Below are 20,639 nucleotides of genomic sequence, written 5' to 3'. Positions count from 1 at the left end.
CTCACTGTGCAAGAAATTAAAGGTCAAACCCTAAGATGTAGATTAAATTCAAGGAGAACTACATTTTCCCCAGATTAAAGATGTGGTCTTTGTCAACAGGTGTTATCTGAAGTCAAATGCCCACTTGGAGTTTTTATTTAGCACACTAAATTATCCATCAAGATGGTGATAGCATTCAGAGCTCCACAAGACCTACCTTGTGGTGCCATCTGTCAGAAATGTCACAGTTCAGGTGTGTTCCCTACTGACAAAATTTTTCTTTTTATGATGTATATATTCTAACCAAGTGGGTGTACTTTTCCAAAAGATTTTTCCTTTTTTTATATGAGGAAGATTGGCCCTGAGCTAACATCTGTGCCAATCTTCCTCCATTTTTTTATATGGGATGCTGCCAGTGTGGCTTGATGAGCGGTGCTAGGTCCATGTCCAGGATCTGAAACTATGAACCCTGGGCCACTAAAGTGGAGCATGCCAACCCAACCACTATGCCACTGGCCAGCCCCCAAATGGTTTTAATATATAAAGTCTTGAGGCTGGAAGGTGGCTTAGAGATCATTTTCTTTTACTGTTTTATTTTGCAAGTTAAAGGCGTAGTAAAGAAATATTCATGAGCTATTATAAACTACTTATAAACATAGTGAATACTAATTATTTGGGCCAAGTGGGAACCCAAGAATGATTTGCCATTAAACCCAGTCCCCCTGCAGTGATAGTTATCAGGATTATTGAATAGTTTTCAGAACTTCCTTGTTTCTCAGTAAGTACATTAAATTTTCTGTAGTGGTTTTATAATCTTCAGGAATATGGGACAAATAATCAGGAATTTGGTGGAGGATAAGACAATCTACAAATACAGTCCATCTAAAATATATGCACTATTTGAGTGCCCCATATTTTAGGGGTCCACTTTGAACTATAGATTACTGCTTTCTTTTCTTTTACTTTTTCCCTCCTCACTTCACTGGAAAGATCTTTTGCCCATTTTCCTTTGCTTCATATCCTGAGTTAATCTGAAAGAAGATTCTGATCTACATTTTTGGCTCTTTAACGACTAGATTTCTTGATATAGTCTCAAGTGTGAGTTCTTTGATCTTCCACCGAAGCCTGGTACTCACAGAGGGAGTTATTGTGCGTGCTGGAGTTTGGGGGAAAGTGTGCTTTGAATAAGCCTACTTCTGTTCTATGTTACTGCTCAGATCTTTATCTTATGTCCTTTAGTATTTTGTGAACCTGTTTCAGCTGTTGCCAGCATTACTTGCCGATAGCTTCAATACATTTAGAGAGATGTGTTTATGAATAACGCAGAGGGTCTTTCATTCGTGCTTTGGTTCTTTGTGATAAACAACTGATTTTCTTAATAGTTAACCTCACATATTTTGAAAAGACATGGACTATGATTGTCCTGGAGGATGAAGGGAATGCAACTCTCTAAAACAAAATCCAGAACCTCAAAAGATTTTTTAATGGAAGCAAAGTCTCCATGGGGAGGCCTATTTTGAATCAAGTGGCTCCAGATTTGTTGTCTCAAGTTTTCTTTTTCCCATGGTGCTGTTTTTTTCTGATTCTAGAAGTTTCTGTCAGTACAACAAAGCCGGGCTAGATTTTCAGGCTTTTACAAAGTACATAGGAAGAGCAAAAGGGAAATAAATACATAAATCATAAGATGTGGTTTCTTTCAAGAAAGATGTGTGGCTCTCTTTCAGAGCCAGCAGTTAGCTTTATGTCTCTATATCCCTGACACTTAGCACTGTCTTGACACAGTAATTGTTTTATACATTTTGAATGAACGAATATGTGAATGACTAAAATACCTAAATAATTTGAATGGCAAAGTACAAATGGGTGAGATGACAGTAAGCTCTATATTTTGAAGTTTCTAAACTCCAGCTCCAAAAGACTAGACTAATTTCATAATGCCTTTGCTTTACTTTCTTCTCTCCTAGGTCTGACCTCTGCTCACATGGAAATCACCATCTTAAATCCCTGGCCTTCCAATTGCCTCCTGGATATCCAGGCCAAGACATGATAAGGAGAGGCAGACCCCCCCCGCCTCTGCGCACTGAGGCTCTCTGCTCTCGTATAAGATGGCTGACACCTGGGATGTCTCCATTCCCTCCAAGTCGTGCTCCATTGTGCAGGTAAAACAATCTCTTAAAATACCAAAAGGAGAAACAGAGACAGAATGGTGGTTACCAGGGGCTGGGAGTGGGGAAAATGGGGAGATGTTGGTCAAAGGGTTCAAACTTCCATTTATAAGAAGAATAAGTTCTGGGACTCTAATGTACAGCAGGGGGATTATAGTTAATAATATTGTATTAAATACTTGAACGTTGCTAAAAGAGTAGATCTTAAATGTCCTCACCACAAAAAAAAAAAAAAAGCGCTAATTATGTGATATGATGGAAGTGTTAGCTAATATTATGGTGATAATCATTTTATAATACATAGGTGCATCAAATCAATACATGGTACAACTTAAACTGAAACAGTCTTATATGTCAATTATATTTCAATAAAGCTGGAAAAAAGGGGGGAATGTTTCTGATCGTGGGTAGTTTGAGGTTGCTGTTTTTGCAACTTAGATTTAACAATACTTTCCATTAGACCGTTTACAGTTCAGATATTAATTAAAAGCTCATCTGTTTAATTATTGGTTATCTTTAATTAAAATGTTAATTGAAAACAAATAAAATAAAAGCCCAAAAAGATCACTCCATTTAAGTTTGCTTAAAACTCTTCAACAGCTTGTTACTTGTAAAGTAAAGCCCAAAATTCTTAACAAGACTTACAAATTTTTTAAATGTGGCTTTAAAATAATATTTTTAATATGGCTTAAGACCAGCATTTTTCAAATGATAAATCAAACAATCAGTCAAATTAATGTCAAACTAAAGTATGATGATGTCAATTTGGTGAGTTGAGACCAGCATTTTTAAGAATAAAATGAGGTAGAAAATAATATATTAGAGTGTACTGCATGTAGTATTATTTCATGAAGTTTTTTCAATTATACTTATATGAGATATGAGGTTATATTATATACTATAGTAAATATTACATAGGAAAGCTATCACGTCACATCATATATTAGCTTAATATGTATTTGCTGGAAAAAATGAAAGTTACTGAAAGTAATTATCCCTAAGAAGTAATTGTCATGAGGATAGGTATCCCAATAGTAGATTCTTGAAAGAGAAGCAGCATGACTCAAAGAACAAACTTTTAAGGAGGAAAGTCAGGGCTGTGTTATGAGCAAGTGTTCTCCCCAGGTATCTTGCTCAAATCTGGCTGTCATGGCTGTAGTTGGATAACAATCCACTGGGTCCGTTAGTCTTACAGTGAAAGCACTTAATGAAGAGTTCTCATCAGAATTGTCATTTTGTACGACCCATCCCAGGTGCAGAATCACGAGCCCTTATCAATTCTTCACTCCTATACTCTTTATAGAGATGGAGCAGAGGCTCTATCTGTATATATATCTTTTCCCCAGGCTCCCATATGTTAGGAGATCCACTGGAGTCTCTTTTGCTCTCTATTTTAGGAACCATAAATTATGTTGCCTGATCCTGTTCTGAACCAAGTCAGCCTATCAAAAGAAAAAGGCTTTGAGAGAAAAAAATCATTCATCCCTAATTTGGATATCTTCTGTGGGTCAGGAAATGACCCACTGACAACTTGGATTAATATATTTCAGGAGTTACCAATGCATCAAACAATCTCTGAAAGCAAGTCAATGATTATTTTAAGAGACATCTTCGAAGCCCTTCCAAAAAAAGTGAATTTGAGTATATGTACTGACTAGGGAACACAAAATTATAGGTCAAATTTGCATGCATTTGTGAAATTTTAGCTAATTACTGGCAGTGGGAAGAAAAGCCGGCTAATAAACTGAAATATTCCCCAGAGGTCAATGACTATAATAGGTGATCAAAGTGTAAAGATATCCCTTGTGAATGATTTTTTTTCCTTCAATAGTTCACAACCTATTAATCACTCCAATTTGGAAAATCTTAATATAAAATTGAGATGCTGCGTTGAGTGAAGAGAGCCTGGATTCAAGTTCGAAGTCCAGGGTTCCAGTTCCAGCCCTCCAAAATCAGCACTATGAGCCTGGACCAGTGGAGACACTTGGGCTCTTAAGTCTTCTGTGTCCCCAACTAGGAAACTGCTTTGGGCTACCTGGGCCTGCCTTTCAACCTTTGCCACGCATGACTCTGTATATACTTTATACTCCCAAGTTGCTCATTGTTACTTATTTGCCACGGGGGATAATAACTTGACTCAAATGACATATCTAAAGAGAGCAAATGAAACATTAACGTGAGTTTTTCCTACTTTTAAAAAATGATATTGCTTCACACGCAAATGTTTAAGAATAACTGACTACAGCTTTCTCTTAGTAAATATAATGTGAATAGACAGATAGATGGCCATCCCCACAGCAGGTTGCAGATAGAGTGAGTCATTGGTCACCAGTTTGTATTGCTAAATGCAATTGGGATTAAACAGCTTCCACTTTAGCTGAAGCAATCTTGGTTTCAAAGCCAAAATGCCGACAGCCTTTTGATTTTTACACGGTTGCTATTTGAGCAGTAAATCTGCAGGTAAATATTTTTGCAATTATGCAGCACAATAATGACACTGCATTTTGAAGCAGGTAGAGAAGAAGAGGACTGATTTCGTAAATGTAGCAATGATAACATGGAATGATTGCTCAGTGGTGAAACATTTTCTCCTATAGGACATTGGGAAAGGCTGGGTCGAGAAGTGCTTTGTCATTATATAATGATTGCAGTTTAAATTAGTTTGATGCTAAAGTTCACAGTTAAGATAAAAGTTATTCTTTAAAAGATTCCCTCCCCCACTTAAAGATAAGATATTCTTGATATGACTGAGTTTCCTAAGGAAAGCTTCTGAGACTTAGGAAAAAGCTAAAGATATGTGCAAAAATTTGCTAGAAAAAGGATTCTAATGTTTTTCTATAATCATACTAGACTATAAGATACAAGAGGAGATTATTTTAAATAATACTTCCTCAGATATTTATTGAACATCTCCAATGTTCTAGGCGCTCTCTGTGGGTTGTTTATAAAGGGCAAGGCCATGCTGGGATAGGTCATTCAGAGATTGCAACATTCTTGACTTTTAGGACATTGGTTTGTTTTGAAGGCAGGGAGTAGACCTAATGACCTTAGCTATTTGTTGCCATATAATTATGAGATAGTTCTCTAAATTGTGTTTCCATGATAATTATTTGAAGAAAAGTCCCTATCGAGGTTGAAAATGGATGAATGAACACTCAAGACATTTCATTATTAGTAAGGAGCAAGAAATGCAGCAAGTCAGAGCTGCCTCGAGGCTGGTCACTCTGAAGTAGCTGGCCAGTCTTGGTCCTTCTAATCCTTTCTCCACAGAGCCAGACAAATCCTTCTGAAACACCAATCTGGTCGTCATCTCACTGCTAAAACCTGCTGAGTGGATCCCCATTGTGCTTTGGATGCTAAAATTCAGGCTCCTTGGCCTAGAGTGTTAAATTTGCTTCACTGTGTAGGCTTGCTTACCTCCCAGCCTCACCGCTCACTTTTCTGTCCTAAATGCTGAGCTTCATAATATCTCTTTATTCCCTTGAACAGAACTCCCTCTGCTTCTGTGAATTAGGATATACTATTTTCTCTCTCTATAAACAACTCTCCATTTCTTTTCTTTTCTTTTTTTTTTTTTTTTCCCCCCACCTTCCCTGTCTCTCTTCACTTGGTTAATTACTACTTCTAGGACTTTCTTCTAGGAAAACTTCCCAGACCCCTTAAGACTGTTTGGGCTCTCACAGCACCTAATGCCTTCCAGCCACGGAACTTATCACACTAGGGTGTCCATGCATCTGTCACATCCACTCAGCTGTTACAGGACTGTGTCTTGCTAGCATTATATCCCCAGAAACTAGTATAGCATGTGGCTTAAAGTAGGTGTATTCAATAAATAATTATTAATTGCACAAATAAACATTTATCATCATCCTAGGGGGCAATGCAAGAAACCATTGCCTATGTGTACTAGGTACATAACAGATTTTTTAATAAATGGTTGTGGAGACAGAGCAAGCTAAATTCAGAAGCACGTTAAAGTTTGTTCCAAGAGAGCTGTGGGCAGCAAACTAGAGAACGATTTAGAATCTCACACAGCAGCACCGGGAGGACGAGGAAATTGTTTAACATAACTATGTAGAATAGGTCCCCTGAGGAACATGGCTGTAAAAAGCAACTGCTTCCAGTTTTAGACACCTCGCTTCAGCCCAGCTTGCAGCCAGGTACATGCTGTCTCTTGTCTGGCAGCCTGGGATAGGGTTACACCCTCTGCATTGCCTTTCATTCCTTTGATTATTTACATAATCACTCCGGCTGCGCCTATCAATTTACGGACCAAAAGGAATCCCCTCATAAGCACACTAAGTCATATACTTGGCTGCACCATGCAAATGCTTTTTACCTGGATTATGTCTGGCAGTACAAGCCCCCAAGAGATGAGAATTTCATTGTACTTAACATAAACTCTCCCTAGAGACAGTGGGGGATGCCCGAGGTGAAGGAAAATCAAGGCCTGTTAAGCATAATCATCCTTGATAACTTGTCTTCTTTCCACAACTTGTGACTTTAGAAATTAATACCATACAGGGTATTTAAAACTGGATTGCAATAAAATGATTCCAGTGCCAGCCCCCTTTGAAAACTTCAGACGCATGCTAAACTATCATGCTGTGATCATTGTGAAATACTAACTTGGAGAGACGAAAAATGGTTCATTTTTTCCCACTGAATTGTGAAGTTGTTAGATCTCTGAATATGTTAAAGGATAAGAGAGGATACCCTATGAACATTTAAAAAATATACAAAATGAAAATACGCAGATGCTACCAGAAGCAAGTTGAGAAAGAAGCTATTTTATGAGCAGAAGGATACAGAGTACCTCTTGGCTGCAAACAATAAAACAATTATGATGGTGCCCATAGTTCATTGATGTTCACAGGTTTATAGGCTAATAAAACGACATAGTACAGAAACATTAGAATGTCTCAAAGTGCCAAGGGAACTGACTACTCTTTCACTGGTGTGCTTTAGATGAATTTTCTGATACCAAGATGAAGAAAAGTAAGAATGTATTTGAATCCATCAATGTGGTTTAACACATTAATATCCTACAAGAGACTTTTTACTTCTCAAACAGAAGCACTGAGGCAGACTTCATGAAGATTTTGTTGAGCACTTTTAAACATTCAGATTTCCCATTTGTAGGAGATATGCCTAGAAACAGAAACAAGTGAGTCTCAGCAGAGAGCCATTTTCTCCAATATGATCTTCAAAGTCAAGAAACATTTAATAAAAAGTATTCATTCCTCATTATATTCTCATTTATTTTTTGCATTATTGAAATATGAAAATCCATGCTGTCATTAATTTCTCCAATTTAAGTAAGTCCTGGAGAAGTTCTGTTTCAAGAATTATCCAAATAAGTCTTAAATATAAGTGCATGAGAAGCCTGATGTTCACACATACATAGAGTCTCGGGCCAGCGGATCTGAGCTGGGAGTCAGGGCACATGGTTCTACTTCTGTGTGACTTTGAATGATTCTGTGTCAGCTTTCACTATGACAATGGTTCTCAAACTCAGATTCACCTGGAGGCCTTGTTACAACACAAATTGCTGCTTCCCATTCCCATAGTTTCTAATTTAGCAGGTTGAGTGGGGCCCAAGAATTTGCCTTTTCTACCAAGTTCCCATAATGCTTCTGGAATGGAACAGACTTTGAGAACCACTGCAGTACACACCTCTCCCGATCTGCTCCTCTTTATTTGGGAGAGAAGCAGAGGGGTTACAGTGGATGTGGCAGGATGGCAGAATGTGTTATGGTCTTTAGCTGGCACTGTGGAAGTAGTGTGCTTTTATGGGAAATGAAGGCAGGGAAGGAGAGAGGAAGAAGCACACATTTGGATCCAGCTCCCAATAATCTCAGTTTCTTTATTTCATCAACAAGGAGATGGGCCTAGCATCTGCAGGCGAAGAACACAGAGCGGTTTAGGGAAGAGTGAAGAATGTACCAGAAAATTCCGAGTACATTCTCTAGCTCTCCATCCTGCCCTTGCCCATCCTGTATCCTGGGGCTCAAAAATCCGAAATTATGCATAAATGTAAAGGGGCAAAGCTGACCTGCAGTTAGCCTGCTGGTAGGAATATGATTTTTCCCCACATACGAAGTGACAACTCTCAACTGCTTTGCATTCAGAAAAGCACAGCAAGGTTGGATGTATTGTTTAAATAAAGAGTATGAAGAATTATTACGTTTTAATTAGACTATTTTAAAATGTAAACATGAGTAGACGTGTTCTTTGTGATACCTATGAATAAATATTAGCATTTCCATGGCTAAATGTGGCATTATACATTGGTGAAAAACATTTTCCAGTAGGAACACCAAAATATGAAAGAGATTTTGTTAGCTTATAAGCTCACAAAGAATATCAAGATGGAGCTTCCTTTTTAAATTCTGGAATTCAAATTCCCTTGTAACTATTGCCTTCAAAATAAAAACCTGTGGAACAGAATGTTTTTCTATACCTTAACTGATATATGACTTATTACGAACAGAACAGCATTACACACAATAAAATGCCCATATAAAAATTTTAAGGTGTGTTAAAGAACTTCTTGCAATAAGATTTGTCTTATAAAAGCTATTTTCCTTTAAAGGGATGAAGCCGCACATTTTTCCTATTTGCACGTCATTCTGTGCATGGAACACTTCTTTGTCACTGCAATTCATTCCCTCTTCATGGAGTTACTGGACAGTTCAGCATATTTATAGTGGCATGAATTACATTGCTGGAATAAATATTACAATGCTTCTCTATTCAGAGGACATCACGTACAGGAATATGGCAAGACTTCTGCTCTCTCTGATTTCTGAAGGAAATTACATGAGCCCTCTGTCATTTTCAATGGGAAGAAGAACAATTTGTGAACCTTGAACCAGTTGGTGTCATTTCCCTGTAAAAGTCATTCAAATGCACACCAAATCAAGCGCAGACAAAGGTGCCAATGTAGTTGAATAGATTTTGCAAACTGAAAACATTCAGTAAAGGAAGACTTGAAATTTTATTGATTAACTGGCTCCCGGTATTTTGGACACTTTTTCACTGACTGGTCTGGGGTAGCAAAATTCATATAAAGCTTTCAGACAATGAAGGCTTGTAGTGTGATTTTTTTTCAGTATGTAATTTTAAAACAACATAAGTTTTAAGGAAAATTATTTTACATGACTTTCCATTATAAAATTTTGGTCTTTTTTTATCTCATCAAAGTGTCAAACACAAATTCCAAGATATTTTTAGAAAAACTGAGGCATGAATATTTTCAGTGAATAAAATCAGGAAAGTGAAAATATTTAATGTCTGAAATATTAGTATTTCACCTAATACTATTAGGTGCAAATGTATTTTTACATATGGAATTAATGCAAACTTGCAACGTTTATTAAGCAAAAACGCATCAAGAGTCTGAGTGATATTTATCCATTTACTTAGAAGGGAAGGTTATTACGTTCAATTTTGCTTTCTTTTAGAGAACATATATTCAAGATTGTCATCTTGTTACTTAACGGTGACTAACCTTGTATAAAATAATAGAATAGAACAAATCCTCAAGGAATTTTTCCCGTCAAAATAATAAAGCTTATCTCTAAAAAGTGAAATTTCCCAGAACGTATGAGAAGGATATAAAAGTAGAAAAAATAGTGCAACAAAAGTTGCAGTAAACATTGATTTTTTGAATGCTTGGTAGATGTTTGCAATTCTTGCCTTGTTCCAAGGACTAGGAAAGTAAGCAGTTGAGTGTAAATACTCAGAATTTTTTTCACAATTTCATTTTCCAAGTTGCAACTTAAAAAAAATTAATAATATAAAGCATTAAAGTTAACTTCTCCAAATTCTTCCTCTTTATTGAAAGGCCATTCTTCTTAACAAAGAAATGAACTGTTTTCCCCTTTCTTTCTTGAAAGTAAAAAATACAAACTTCAATCAAGTTAGAAGATGTGGAGGAGGAGACACTTTTTTTTTTATTGAAGCATCATTTGCATCATTTTTTAAACAGAAAATTATGAACGTGGCTATTACAGATATGAGTCATTTTGTGAAAAAAAGATAATCAACAGAGTAAGTTAATAAGCAACTATAGAAAATTAATATTTCAACAAAGTAGACTTTCATTACCCTATAAAATCTTTTGTATAAATCTATGTATTTTGTTAAAATATTACTTTTTAAAATTTAATCATTTACTTTTTAATTTAAATATCATTTTTAAAAAATTTGTTATATTTTCCAAAATCATACCTTAAGATTATCCAAAAGTCTACCTGATGATTAGGTACTTGAAAATTTTTATAGTAGCAACACATACTTGAAAATTTTTATAGTAGCTGTGTAATCAAACCGTGCTGTCCACTACAGTAGGCACAGGCCACATGTGGCTACTGAGCACTTGAAATATGGCTAGTGTGACTGAAGAATTGATTTTTAAATTTTTTTTTGGTGAGGAAGATTAGCCCTGAGCTAACATCTATGCCAGTCTTCTTCTATTTTATGTGGGATGCCTCCACAGCATGCCCTGATGAGTTGTGCCAGGTCCATGCCAGGGATCTGAACCTACGAACCCTGGGCCACTAAAGTGGAGCACGCAAACTTTACCACTAAGCCACTAGGCCAGCTGTTGATTTTTCAATTTTATGTTTAAAAAATTCTAAATATGCTTAGAATAACTTTACCAACTGTAAATTTTGTCAAATCTAAATACAGATGAAGTATTTCTGATGAAAATTAAAATCTCAGAATTGAGATTTGCTTTAAGTATAAGATACACACTGGATATCAAAGACTTAGTGTGAAAAATGCAGAAAAAAATAAAAAAGCAATGATTTTTTTCTGTTGTTTGCATGTTGGATTAATAATATTTTGGATATAGTGGGTTAAATAAAATACTGAAATTTTTAAAATTTACCTGTTTTAATATTTTTTAATGTGGCTACTAGAAAGTTTCAAATGACAACATGGCTCTCATTATATTTTCAACGAAACAGCACTGATCTACATTGTAAATAGCAATTAAAGCTTAACAATCTTTGCAATTGGTGAAATCTGTGGCCAATTATTACTACATGTATTTCTGAGCATATCCAATAAACTTGTGGCCAATTATTACTACATGTATTTTTTAGTATATCCATTTGATATAGCCTCAAATAACCTAAGCACACAGGGCGTAAGTTTCTCTTTACTTATGAGGAGACCATTTTAGTTGTTAGTAAGTGTTCGGGGCCCATATTAGGTTAATTTTTTTTAGCGAAAACCTGAGTTTTTAAATTAAAGCGTATTTGGTGGGTCACAGTGCATTGTTATAAAGGTTGTTCACAACACAAGGGTTCCTAACTAAAAGACCTAACCCTTGCTTCGCTCACCAAGCCACAGCCCTGGCAAAGGCCTGCATCTGTCTGGAGGATGGGGTTCCTTTCCATCTGGCACAAAGACAGACATACAGGCTGGCTAACTGCGTGTTTGCATCAAGATGCAATATGGCGACATGCAGTATTATAAAATGCTTTCGCAGAAAATTGTTTTCTGCTCAAATCATCCAGGTAGAGTGCATTAATCTAAGTGATCTGCAGTAAGAATTCTGGTATCATCTTAAGTTTGCCAAAGGTTTTATTACTCTCCCAACTTTCACACACACTTTATCAGTATTCTCATAGTAATACCAGGAGATAAGTAAAGCACGTATTGTTCTTGTGTCACAGCCGAGAAAATGGAGTAGAATTTCCTCTTTGAGTTGGTACAGAACACAAAATTGCCACATTTTTCCCTTGCAAATAAAATTATAACTCTTATAACTGGTGAGACAGCCCCATAAACATAACTACTGCAACTAAAAATGAATGTAACATTTATAGGCTAAGAATAGATGATAACAAAGGGAAACAATTCAATTATATTTTTGGTTGCTAAAATTTGACCAGAATATTGGTTTCCAATAAAAAATATTTAATTATGTTTTGTTATTTAATCAATGTTTTAAAAGAGCCAAAAATAAGTAGCAATGTAGTGTACCCAAAATCTAGTTTATTATTGTTTTAGTTCCATATAGTTAATCTAAGGGAGCCTATGAAAACAAGCTCTCTCTTGAAAATATTCCCAACAAAAATAGTTATCTTCGAGAAAAAACTTTACATTATAGTCAATTAAAATCTATATTTAGTTAGTAATAAACACTGTTTTCCTGCTATATGTTTTATTTAAAGATAATGAAAAAGCAACTTAGCTCATACTTTTATGAATCTAGAGGACTCTGAGGAGAATACCTTTAAGATAATTCCTTAATATCCCTTTTGGAAGAGTATTAGTAGTTTCTTATTCAATGTAGATTTCTTAAGTAGCTGACATTTATTTTGTTTCCTACCAGCTGATCTTGGTACCTTAAAATCTGTTTTTCATTTGTTTTGCATTTATTCATGTTCTAATGGCTCCCAGTGATTTTCAACTAGAATTTTCTTAAGGAGTGAGTTTGAGCTCTTTCTACATATACTATGAATATTGTTGGTACCTATGTATTTAAAAAAACCTTTACTTGTTAAACTTTAATGATTCATTCATATTGATAATATTCTTATCAATTACTAATTTTTAACCTTTGAATTGGAAGCTTATATTCACTTGAATACAGTAAATGGCATGTATACTTAATTATATCAAATATTATGCTTCTCTTTTGATGTTTTTATAAGCAGCATACTTGTTCATTGAAACTTAGACCAGATCTAAACCATATAGATTTTGAAGATTGCAGTGTCTTACCCTTATAACTAAAGTTGGCCTCGCAACCTACACACAAAAGCAAAATTTCCTTTTGGAGTATCAAACAACATCATAACTGCTAGATTGCCAAAAAATTGGAAGTAATGGATCCACAATCTTTTATAATTTATTTCATTCTTACGTTTATCAAAACACTGTGGTCGTCAAAAGACATTATTCAGGCACATACTTCATCCATATTGATTTGAAGTGGGATTTTAATAAAAGGTGACAAAAAGGGAATTTATTTTAAAAGTAAAAATGTGAATTTACGCAGTACTATCACACCTACCACTCATTCTGTAAATCACGTAATGGACAGTGTCATTTTGACATGTAGAGCATTTCTTTTCTTCCATCACCTTTGAATTAATTGGATTGTAAGGGGCAGGACAAGGGAAAGAGGGATGGAATTTGGAATGTGCAATGGCTCCCAGTGCTATTTGTAGCACTGGAACATTTTGAAGTCAGGTAGATATTAACCTAATAAGGGAAGCCCCACTGGCTTTCTGTCTCCTCCAGACAGTAAAACGACATAATTGTGTCTGTGCCCCTCTTTTCAATTGTTCTCCTATAACACAGATTGAGAACTAACCACAGATTCTAATTAACTCAAATCAGACTAATGAGAGAGATGATAAGTACTACAACAGGCAGGTTAAGAAATTAATCCTAATTTTAAACCTTAAAGATGTTTGGTACAAAGGAAATAAATGTTAAAGGGACAAATTGGACCACTAACTACTTCACAGATGTTGGTAGTTAGAGCTAACCAATCAATGGCTTTAATCTATTTGAATGCAAGTTCCTGACTTTCTACAAGGAGGAATTTCAACACCTGAAGGAGAGTGGCCCAAGTTTCTAAGCGCTGTTAAGCTTTTTTGCACTTCCTACACTTGAGTCTGCATTTATCATTGGCTTGGGGAAGAGAAGGGTGGAAGCAGTGGGAATAGGAAAATAACTCATTGATTTAAACATAATTTATTGATTTCCAAACTTGCTTAGCAAGCTTTTTAAAGTTTAGAAAATTTAGAAAGATTGAATATTACAACACATTATTAAAAACATTTGTAAAAGATGTATAATGAGAACTGTTATTCTAATTTAATTGTTTGAGGAAACCATTTATTATGGAGGTGCATTAATGAAATTCCTTATTGAAAATGTACACACTTTCCATTTTTCCATAATTTGCAACTCACGAAAAATGTAACTTTTATATTATTGCTTCCAATGTTCACTAATTTCTCTGAATTCTCAATTGTTTACCATGAAAATAAACCTGTAGAGAAAAAGTCATCTTTTTTAGTGTTGCAAGATTCTCCTACAACAGTCATGTTGTTTGAAATGCATATTAGATGATAAATTTATTTGTAAGTACATGTTTGTAATTCTAATCCTTGTTACACAAAGGATTAAGATAGAAAAAATAAAAATCCTTCAGTCACTGACCAGTACCTTCCATGAAAGGTTCTCTGGAGGCCCGTGTGACAGTAGGACCAGCTAGTCATCTAGTTGAAATTATATGAGTCTTCCATTTTGTCCGTGGGCCATGGGAAAGAACAGGAGTCCTAGGACCGGGGCACTGCTTTGAAGGACTTTAGGAGGCTGACTTACCAGGTTCTTGTGTCATCCTTACAATCAGAAAAAGTATTTCAAACATCTCTTCTGTTCTGTTGCAGGTGGAGATGGCGATATTAGAAGCCCTTGTTATTGGAAGTCATACAACACTGTTTAGGGTCTTTCAAGTGCTATCTAATTATCCTAATTAGAATACTTTGAATGTTAAGAATCCATTCTAGCATGTACATTACAGTTAATTTATCCACCCATATATCATACTATCTATGCTGAAGGATTTAAAATAAATTGTAAGCAACATAACAGTTGTTATAGTCTACCTGTGGGAAGACTCAGGGTTTTCCTAAGATGTCTATATCAACTCTTTCCCTTGAATATCTGCTAATACAAAATATTTAATTTGTAATAATGAAGACAAATATTCTTCTTTTTAGTACTTTATACATAGTGTCTAATGTTTCAAATTATTTCCCATATATCATTTAATTTATCCACTGAAACCTTGTAAATTGAAACACAATAGAGGCCATTATCGCCACTGTACAAAAGAAAGCAGAAAGACTCACCTTGGTATGGCACAGTATCCAGAGCCACACAGCAAATCTTGGCAGAGCTGCCATTTCTAGTCTTGTGGTTTTCCATTGTGAAATTATTCTTGGTGATCTTTTGTAATGTTCCCCTTGCTGTTTTTCCAAGAAAATCTACAAGAGAAATGTATTTATATTCTTTACATGTTTCATTTCCTCTAATTATTCAATAAAATAATTTTAAAACATTCTCTTTGGCTAGGTTGGAGTATGCTTTTAAATTCTCTGATGATTCCTAAAAAAACCCTAGCCTCTTCAGCATGGAATTTAACTGTAAATTGAACTCCATTCTTATTTAGCAAAGTTTGAATGGCAGCCTGTGCTTTACAAAAATGACAAAATATTTACCACATAATAAGCCTAATTTAAAAAATAAATGGAAATTTTTGTCCACTTATTTTGTATGGGAGAGTTAAGAAACTGGAGTATTCCAGACAAAGTTCTTAAACTTATTTTCGTTCTCTGGCTTATAATTAGATTTGAGTTATCTCTATTTATAATTTACTTCTTCTCCACTATCAATGTTTTCTTCAAAATGGAATTAGCTACTCCTAAGGAAATAATATTGCTTCATGAAAAAAGCACTAGATATGAGTCAGACAAAATGAGTTTGCTTTGTCCCATTTCTGCCAGTTATTTGCTAATTGACTTTGCCTAGTCCTTATAACTACATTAAACCTGGCTTGAAATATCTGAAGAGAGACAATAATATGAATGAGGACGTCATAGAGTTTTATAGAAGTATAAAATAGCACCAAAATAAGTCAGGGTTTTTTGTTTTCCTGGCAAACTCTCACTTCTTTTTCATGCTTCAACTCAGGCATCACCTCCTTGGAGCATCCAGCCCTTGTGTGTAGCCTCTTATCTCACCATATTGGACATACTCCCCTTAGATTACCTCTGTCAGTGCATTTATTCTATGTAGTATCTGTCTAACTCTATGCCTCTCCCATGAGACAGGTAGTCTGTGGAGAGCAGGGACAATATCTTATTAATCTTTGTAGCTCCACTCCAAGAGCTGTGTTAGACACAGAATAGATCCTCAAAAAAGGTTGTTAAATTAATGAATGGATGAATAAATGAATGGAATGGAAGAATATTTACTCACTGTTCTTGCAAGGTTTTGGGGGAAATCAAAACTGGTAATGGGTGATAAGTTAAACGTTTTAAATTCAATCCCATGTGCAGTTTCCCTGAGCTTGCATAACCTAAATAAATGATTGGGAAGTTGAATTAAACTGAACTGAAACTTTAAAACATTTGTTGTGAATACGTGCCTAACCATACGCAGTTTGTGAATGCTGACCTTGTGCAGATTAAACCCAAAGGCCTGCGTGAAGTCGTCTGTCCTACAGCTCGCCCTCCTTGGCATGGCCCTTGCTGAGGTTGAGAGCTGTGGGTGTCTCAGACTGCCAAAACATAAGGAGATATGACAAGTAACCAAACGGGAAACTGCTGGCTGCCTTGGGCTCCCTGAGATTTATGTCTAACAAGGCAGACTTGTCACTGGGCCCTTTGGAGGGGAAATGAAGCGATGAACTAATGCTGGGCACAGGAGGCGCCAGGTCCTGACAGGCTAAGGTGTGACCCGCTGAATCCTAACCATCCCAGACATCTTTAGAAGAACAAGTGAGCTGGGAGAGGGCTAGGGGCAGGCAAGGTTGCAGGGGAAAGGAGGTGTATACAGAGCCCACAGAGAGTAGCAGAAGAAAGGGCAAGTGAGATTACTGGTCATCTGGTGTCTTAGATTCACGCAAAGCAAACTTCAAGCACAACAGCAAATACAACCTTTGAGCCTGACTGTCTCCAAAGAGTATTTACCAAGTGCCGTCTGGCTTGATCTCCCAGACTTGGTTAAATATGCATTTTGTTAATGTTGCATTTCTGACTTATTGTTATTATTATTTCTATTTTTTTCTTAGATTTCTTTTAACACCTCACTTGCTTGAACACTATAATTCTGATACCGAGGAAAGGAAGAAATAAAAGAAAAGTGAGGAGAGAGGAGAAAATTCCACATAGCACTTTTAAAAGGTTTTCTAATAGAAAAAAATGATATTTGACATTTATAATTATATTCTTAAGTATAATATATTATGAATATAATAGCATTTGATCATATTATTAAATATAATATATACATATGCTTCTACACATGTTATTCTCCATTTTAAAACACTAATATTTAGAAATTAGCAGGCAATTCATTCAACTCATGCCGTTTTTATAAGCTACCTTTTCTTAAAGTGAAAAACAGGGTCAATAGTAACATTAAAATGTGTTTTATTTGGTGGCTGAAGGCACACAAACATAATCGAAGCAGTTACATATATCATTGTACTTTATTATATTAAGGAGAAATGGGAAGTTATAAATGAAGTGAAAGTTCTTATATGCCTTTATTGTGACCATTTTATCACATTTTATTACAGTTCTCTACTTATATGACCAATGCTCCAACTGAATCCAAGATCAAGGAAAATGGGGCGATATTTTGTTCACCGCTGAATTTTCAGCACCTAGAAAAATCCTTGGGGCATAATAAGTTCTTAATTAAAGATATTTAATACATAAAGAAATGAATAGAATTAAAACCTCACACATATCACACTATTTGTTTTAAGAATATAGTTTTAGAATGGTAGCAATTAATTTTTTTAACATAGTACACCTCTCATTTTTCACACATTGAAACTAGTCATAGAAGTATAAAATATTCAAAGAGGTAGATTTTCTAATGGGTTCATCACTGGCAATGAATATTTAATTGCTCACATTATTTTCAGCTCTATGAGAATTAGAAAGTAATAAAAGAAGATAATATGTGAATATTCTACAATAAATTGAAGAGTAGAAAGCATTTTATCTGAAAAATATACCGAACTTTTTTTTTTTTTTAATTTTATTTTTTTCCTTTTTCTCCTCAAAGCCCCCCGGTACCATAGTTGTGTATTCTTCGTTGTGGGTCCTTCTAGTTGTGGCATGTGGGATGCTGCCTCAGCGTGGTATGATGAGCAGTGCCATGTCCGTGCCCGGGATTCGAACTAACGAAACACTGGGCCGCCTGCAGCGGAGCGCGCGAACTTAACCACTCGGCCACGGGGCCAGCCCCAAAAATATACTGAACTTTTGTCTTTATATGGCATTCAGAATATACGGAGTGTAGAAGAGAACACATTTTTCCTTTTGGAGACACACAATGAGCTGGATTCTTTAGATATTTAATAAAAGTGGCTTAATTTGACATAAGTTTCAGAATGTCAAATTTATGTAACAAAATAGAAATGTTCACTCCTTACTGAAAAATCTCAGTAGTAGTTAGGGGCAGATCAATTAATATAGCACAAATCCAGAAAACCCCTTTCATTACTTCTCAAGGATAGACACAGTTTTCACCACTAAGATAAGGAAATCACATCAAGCAAGGGTTTCTCTTCTATCCAGGTGGTACATGCTAAGCCTCAATAACCTCAGGGGCACATAATACTGGAGGAAAAACCATCTCTCCTCCCTTCCCCAGACCTTGAGAAACCCTGCCAAGGCTAGTGCGTATCATGAGCGTCAGTCATGAGCATCGGTCACTGAAGCAGCAACAGATCATTGGAGATAACCTGTTTCAACACTGGGAGGGTGTGGCAGCAACAGCAGAAAAATAAGGCAGTGAAGATTTAAAACAGATGTGACATGGAGTTCCACATGGTTCTCAAACCTTCCAGACGAGAGGGATTGTTAAAAATAGAGACTTGTGAGCTCCTGCTCTAGAAATTCTGATTCATTATGCTTGGTATAGAGCTCACCCTATCTGAGTCTGTTGACCCTGAGTTTGGAGAACATCTAATCTAGTCCAGGCTCCTTTCAATCAGAAACTCCAGGCCCAGAAAACAGGAGGAACTGAGAGGATAGCAAACAATGTTAGAGCAAAGACCACATACTGGATTTCAGTAGTTCCGTCTTCACGATGCCACACCTTTGACTGAGAGGGGCTTAGAGATTTTGAAAACCGTTGTCCATGATGCAAGTTACGCACAGCCCTTCCTCATGTGGGATCTACACTATTCATTAGCTGGAAACTTTTATTTCCAGTCTAGCAAAGGTAATCTTTAATCCCAGCCACTCTCTTGAGTATTATCATTTCTGAACCTATAAATTAAAAAAGCATTCCAAGTTCAATGCCTTTAAAAACAGCAATTACAAAATACTGCTTATGTTACTATCTATTTTCCTCATTGAAAATAGTCTTATCAGTTTTTCTGATTATATAAATAATGTATAATCTTTGTAAAACTTTAAAGAATGCATCAAGTTATAGGGAAGGATGAAAAAAATCCTCTGAAATCCTGCTACTCTCATATCCATTTGTAGCATTTTGGTCAAATTCATTAGGCATCTTTACGCAGTCATGCAGATTTATATAGAAAACAGCATAAATGGGATGATATCTTACATGCTGAGTCAGTCGTTTTGTGAACTGACATCCCCTCTCCCTCTACTCCATACTCCCCTCCTCACTTCATTCCCTAGTCATCAATGATGTCGCCAACAATTACCTCCCTGGTGTATGTCTTTCTAAACCTTTCCCAAGCATATAGAATCAAATAAGCATACATACAAATACACAGGGCACAAATAAAACACATTTTACCACTTTGTTTTATATAAATGGAATGTTGTATGTATTTCTCTGGGTCTTACTTTTGCCCCTTAGCTGTATCGTGAACATATTTCCTGGGAAATATATAGAGATCTAGTTCATTCCTTTTAATGATTAAGTAATATTATATGGAACTATCATAATATATTAAATTATTTCCCAGTTGGTAGACATTCACTTTGTTTCTGAAGCTGTCATATCTTTGTCACATGTCCTTATGCACTGATACTTTCATTTCTCTGGGCTACAATACGAGGAGTGAGAATAGTGAGTAAAGGATACGTGCCAAGATGTATAATATTTATAGTGTCAGGATGCTTTCCTAGAAGGTTGTAATTATTTATGCTTCTGCCAGTAAGGTGAAGGACAAATGAAGGCACTGAGCCATCTTCTCATGTGCATCTCTCAAAAGCATTTCCACTTGATGATTATTACTTGCCCAAACTTCTGACTTGGTTGGCCATATAACACCCAGTTCGTGAGGGGAAGTTCAGATTGCATGGTCATTTTGATGTTCCACGGTCAGGAGTTCAGGCTCCACAGGATCAAAAGCACTCCAGGAACTGTTTCTCAAAAGAATATGTCAAAGAGAATATAGATTTGCTCCCAAACCCTAGAGGTCCGCAACGCAATCCTCTTATTGGAGCTTGCCGGAGACGCCCCGTGGTGCTCCTGTTTACCACAGACTCCCGGGGTCTTAGGATCTGCAGCTGTGGGTCTGCAAGCAGAAGAGCAGCTTGCCCTGAAGCTGGGACTGGCTGCAGAGCCTTCTCTTGCTCTGGTTTCCACTCAAACACCAGTTTTAGGGGTGACTCAGTAAATGGGGGTAGTATCTGGGAGGGGACACTGCCAGCCTTATGCTGGTACTACCAAGGCCTGTTCTGGGAGTGCTGAAAGAAGCTGGTGAGTGAAATTGCTGCAGCTTGTGAC

General features: G+C 36.2%; 1 long non-coding RNA gene across 2 annotated transcripts in view; it reads left to right on the top strand.

The window, feature by feature from the left end:
• Positions 1–15,176, top strand: part of LOC124241042 (uncharacterized) — a 38,670-nt gene extending 23,494 nt beyond the window's left edge. The window contains exons 2-3 of one of the 2 annotated variants that reach the window (XR_006889084.1): positions 1,944–2,138; positions 14,573–15,176. This is a non-coding gene — a long non-coding RNA (uncharacterized LOC124241042). Of the gene's footprint in view, positions 1–1,943; positions 2,487–14,572 lie in introns of those variants that run through there. The other variant, XR_006889083.1, reaches the window with a different exon arrangement.
• Positions 15,177–20,639: the final 5,463 nt, after the last annotated feature.

This window comes from Equus quagga, chromosome 6 (genome assembly GCF_021613505.1).
Source record: "Equus quagga isolate Etosha38 chromosome 6, UCLA_HA_Equagga_1.0, whole genome shotgun sequence".
Lineage (NCBI taxonomy): Eukaryota > Metazoa > Chordata > Mammalia > Perissodactyla > Equidae > Equus > Equus quagga.
This window is presented reverse-complemented; position numbering and strand designations above follow the sequence as displayed.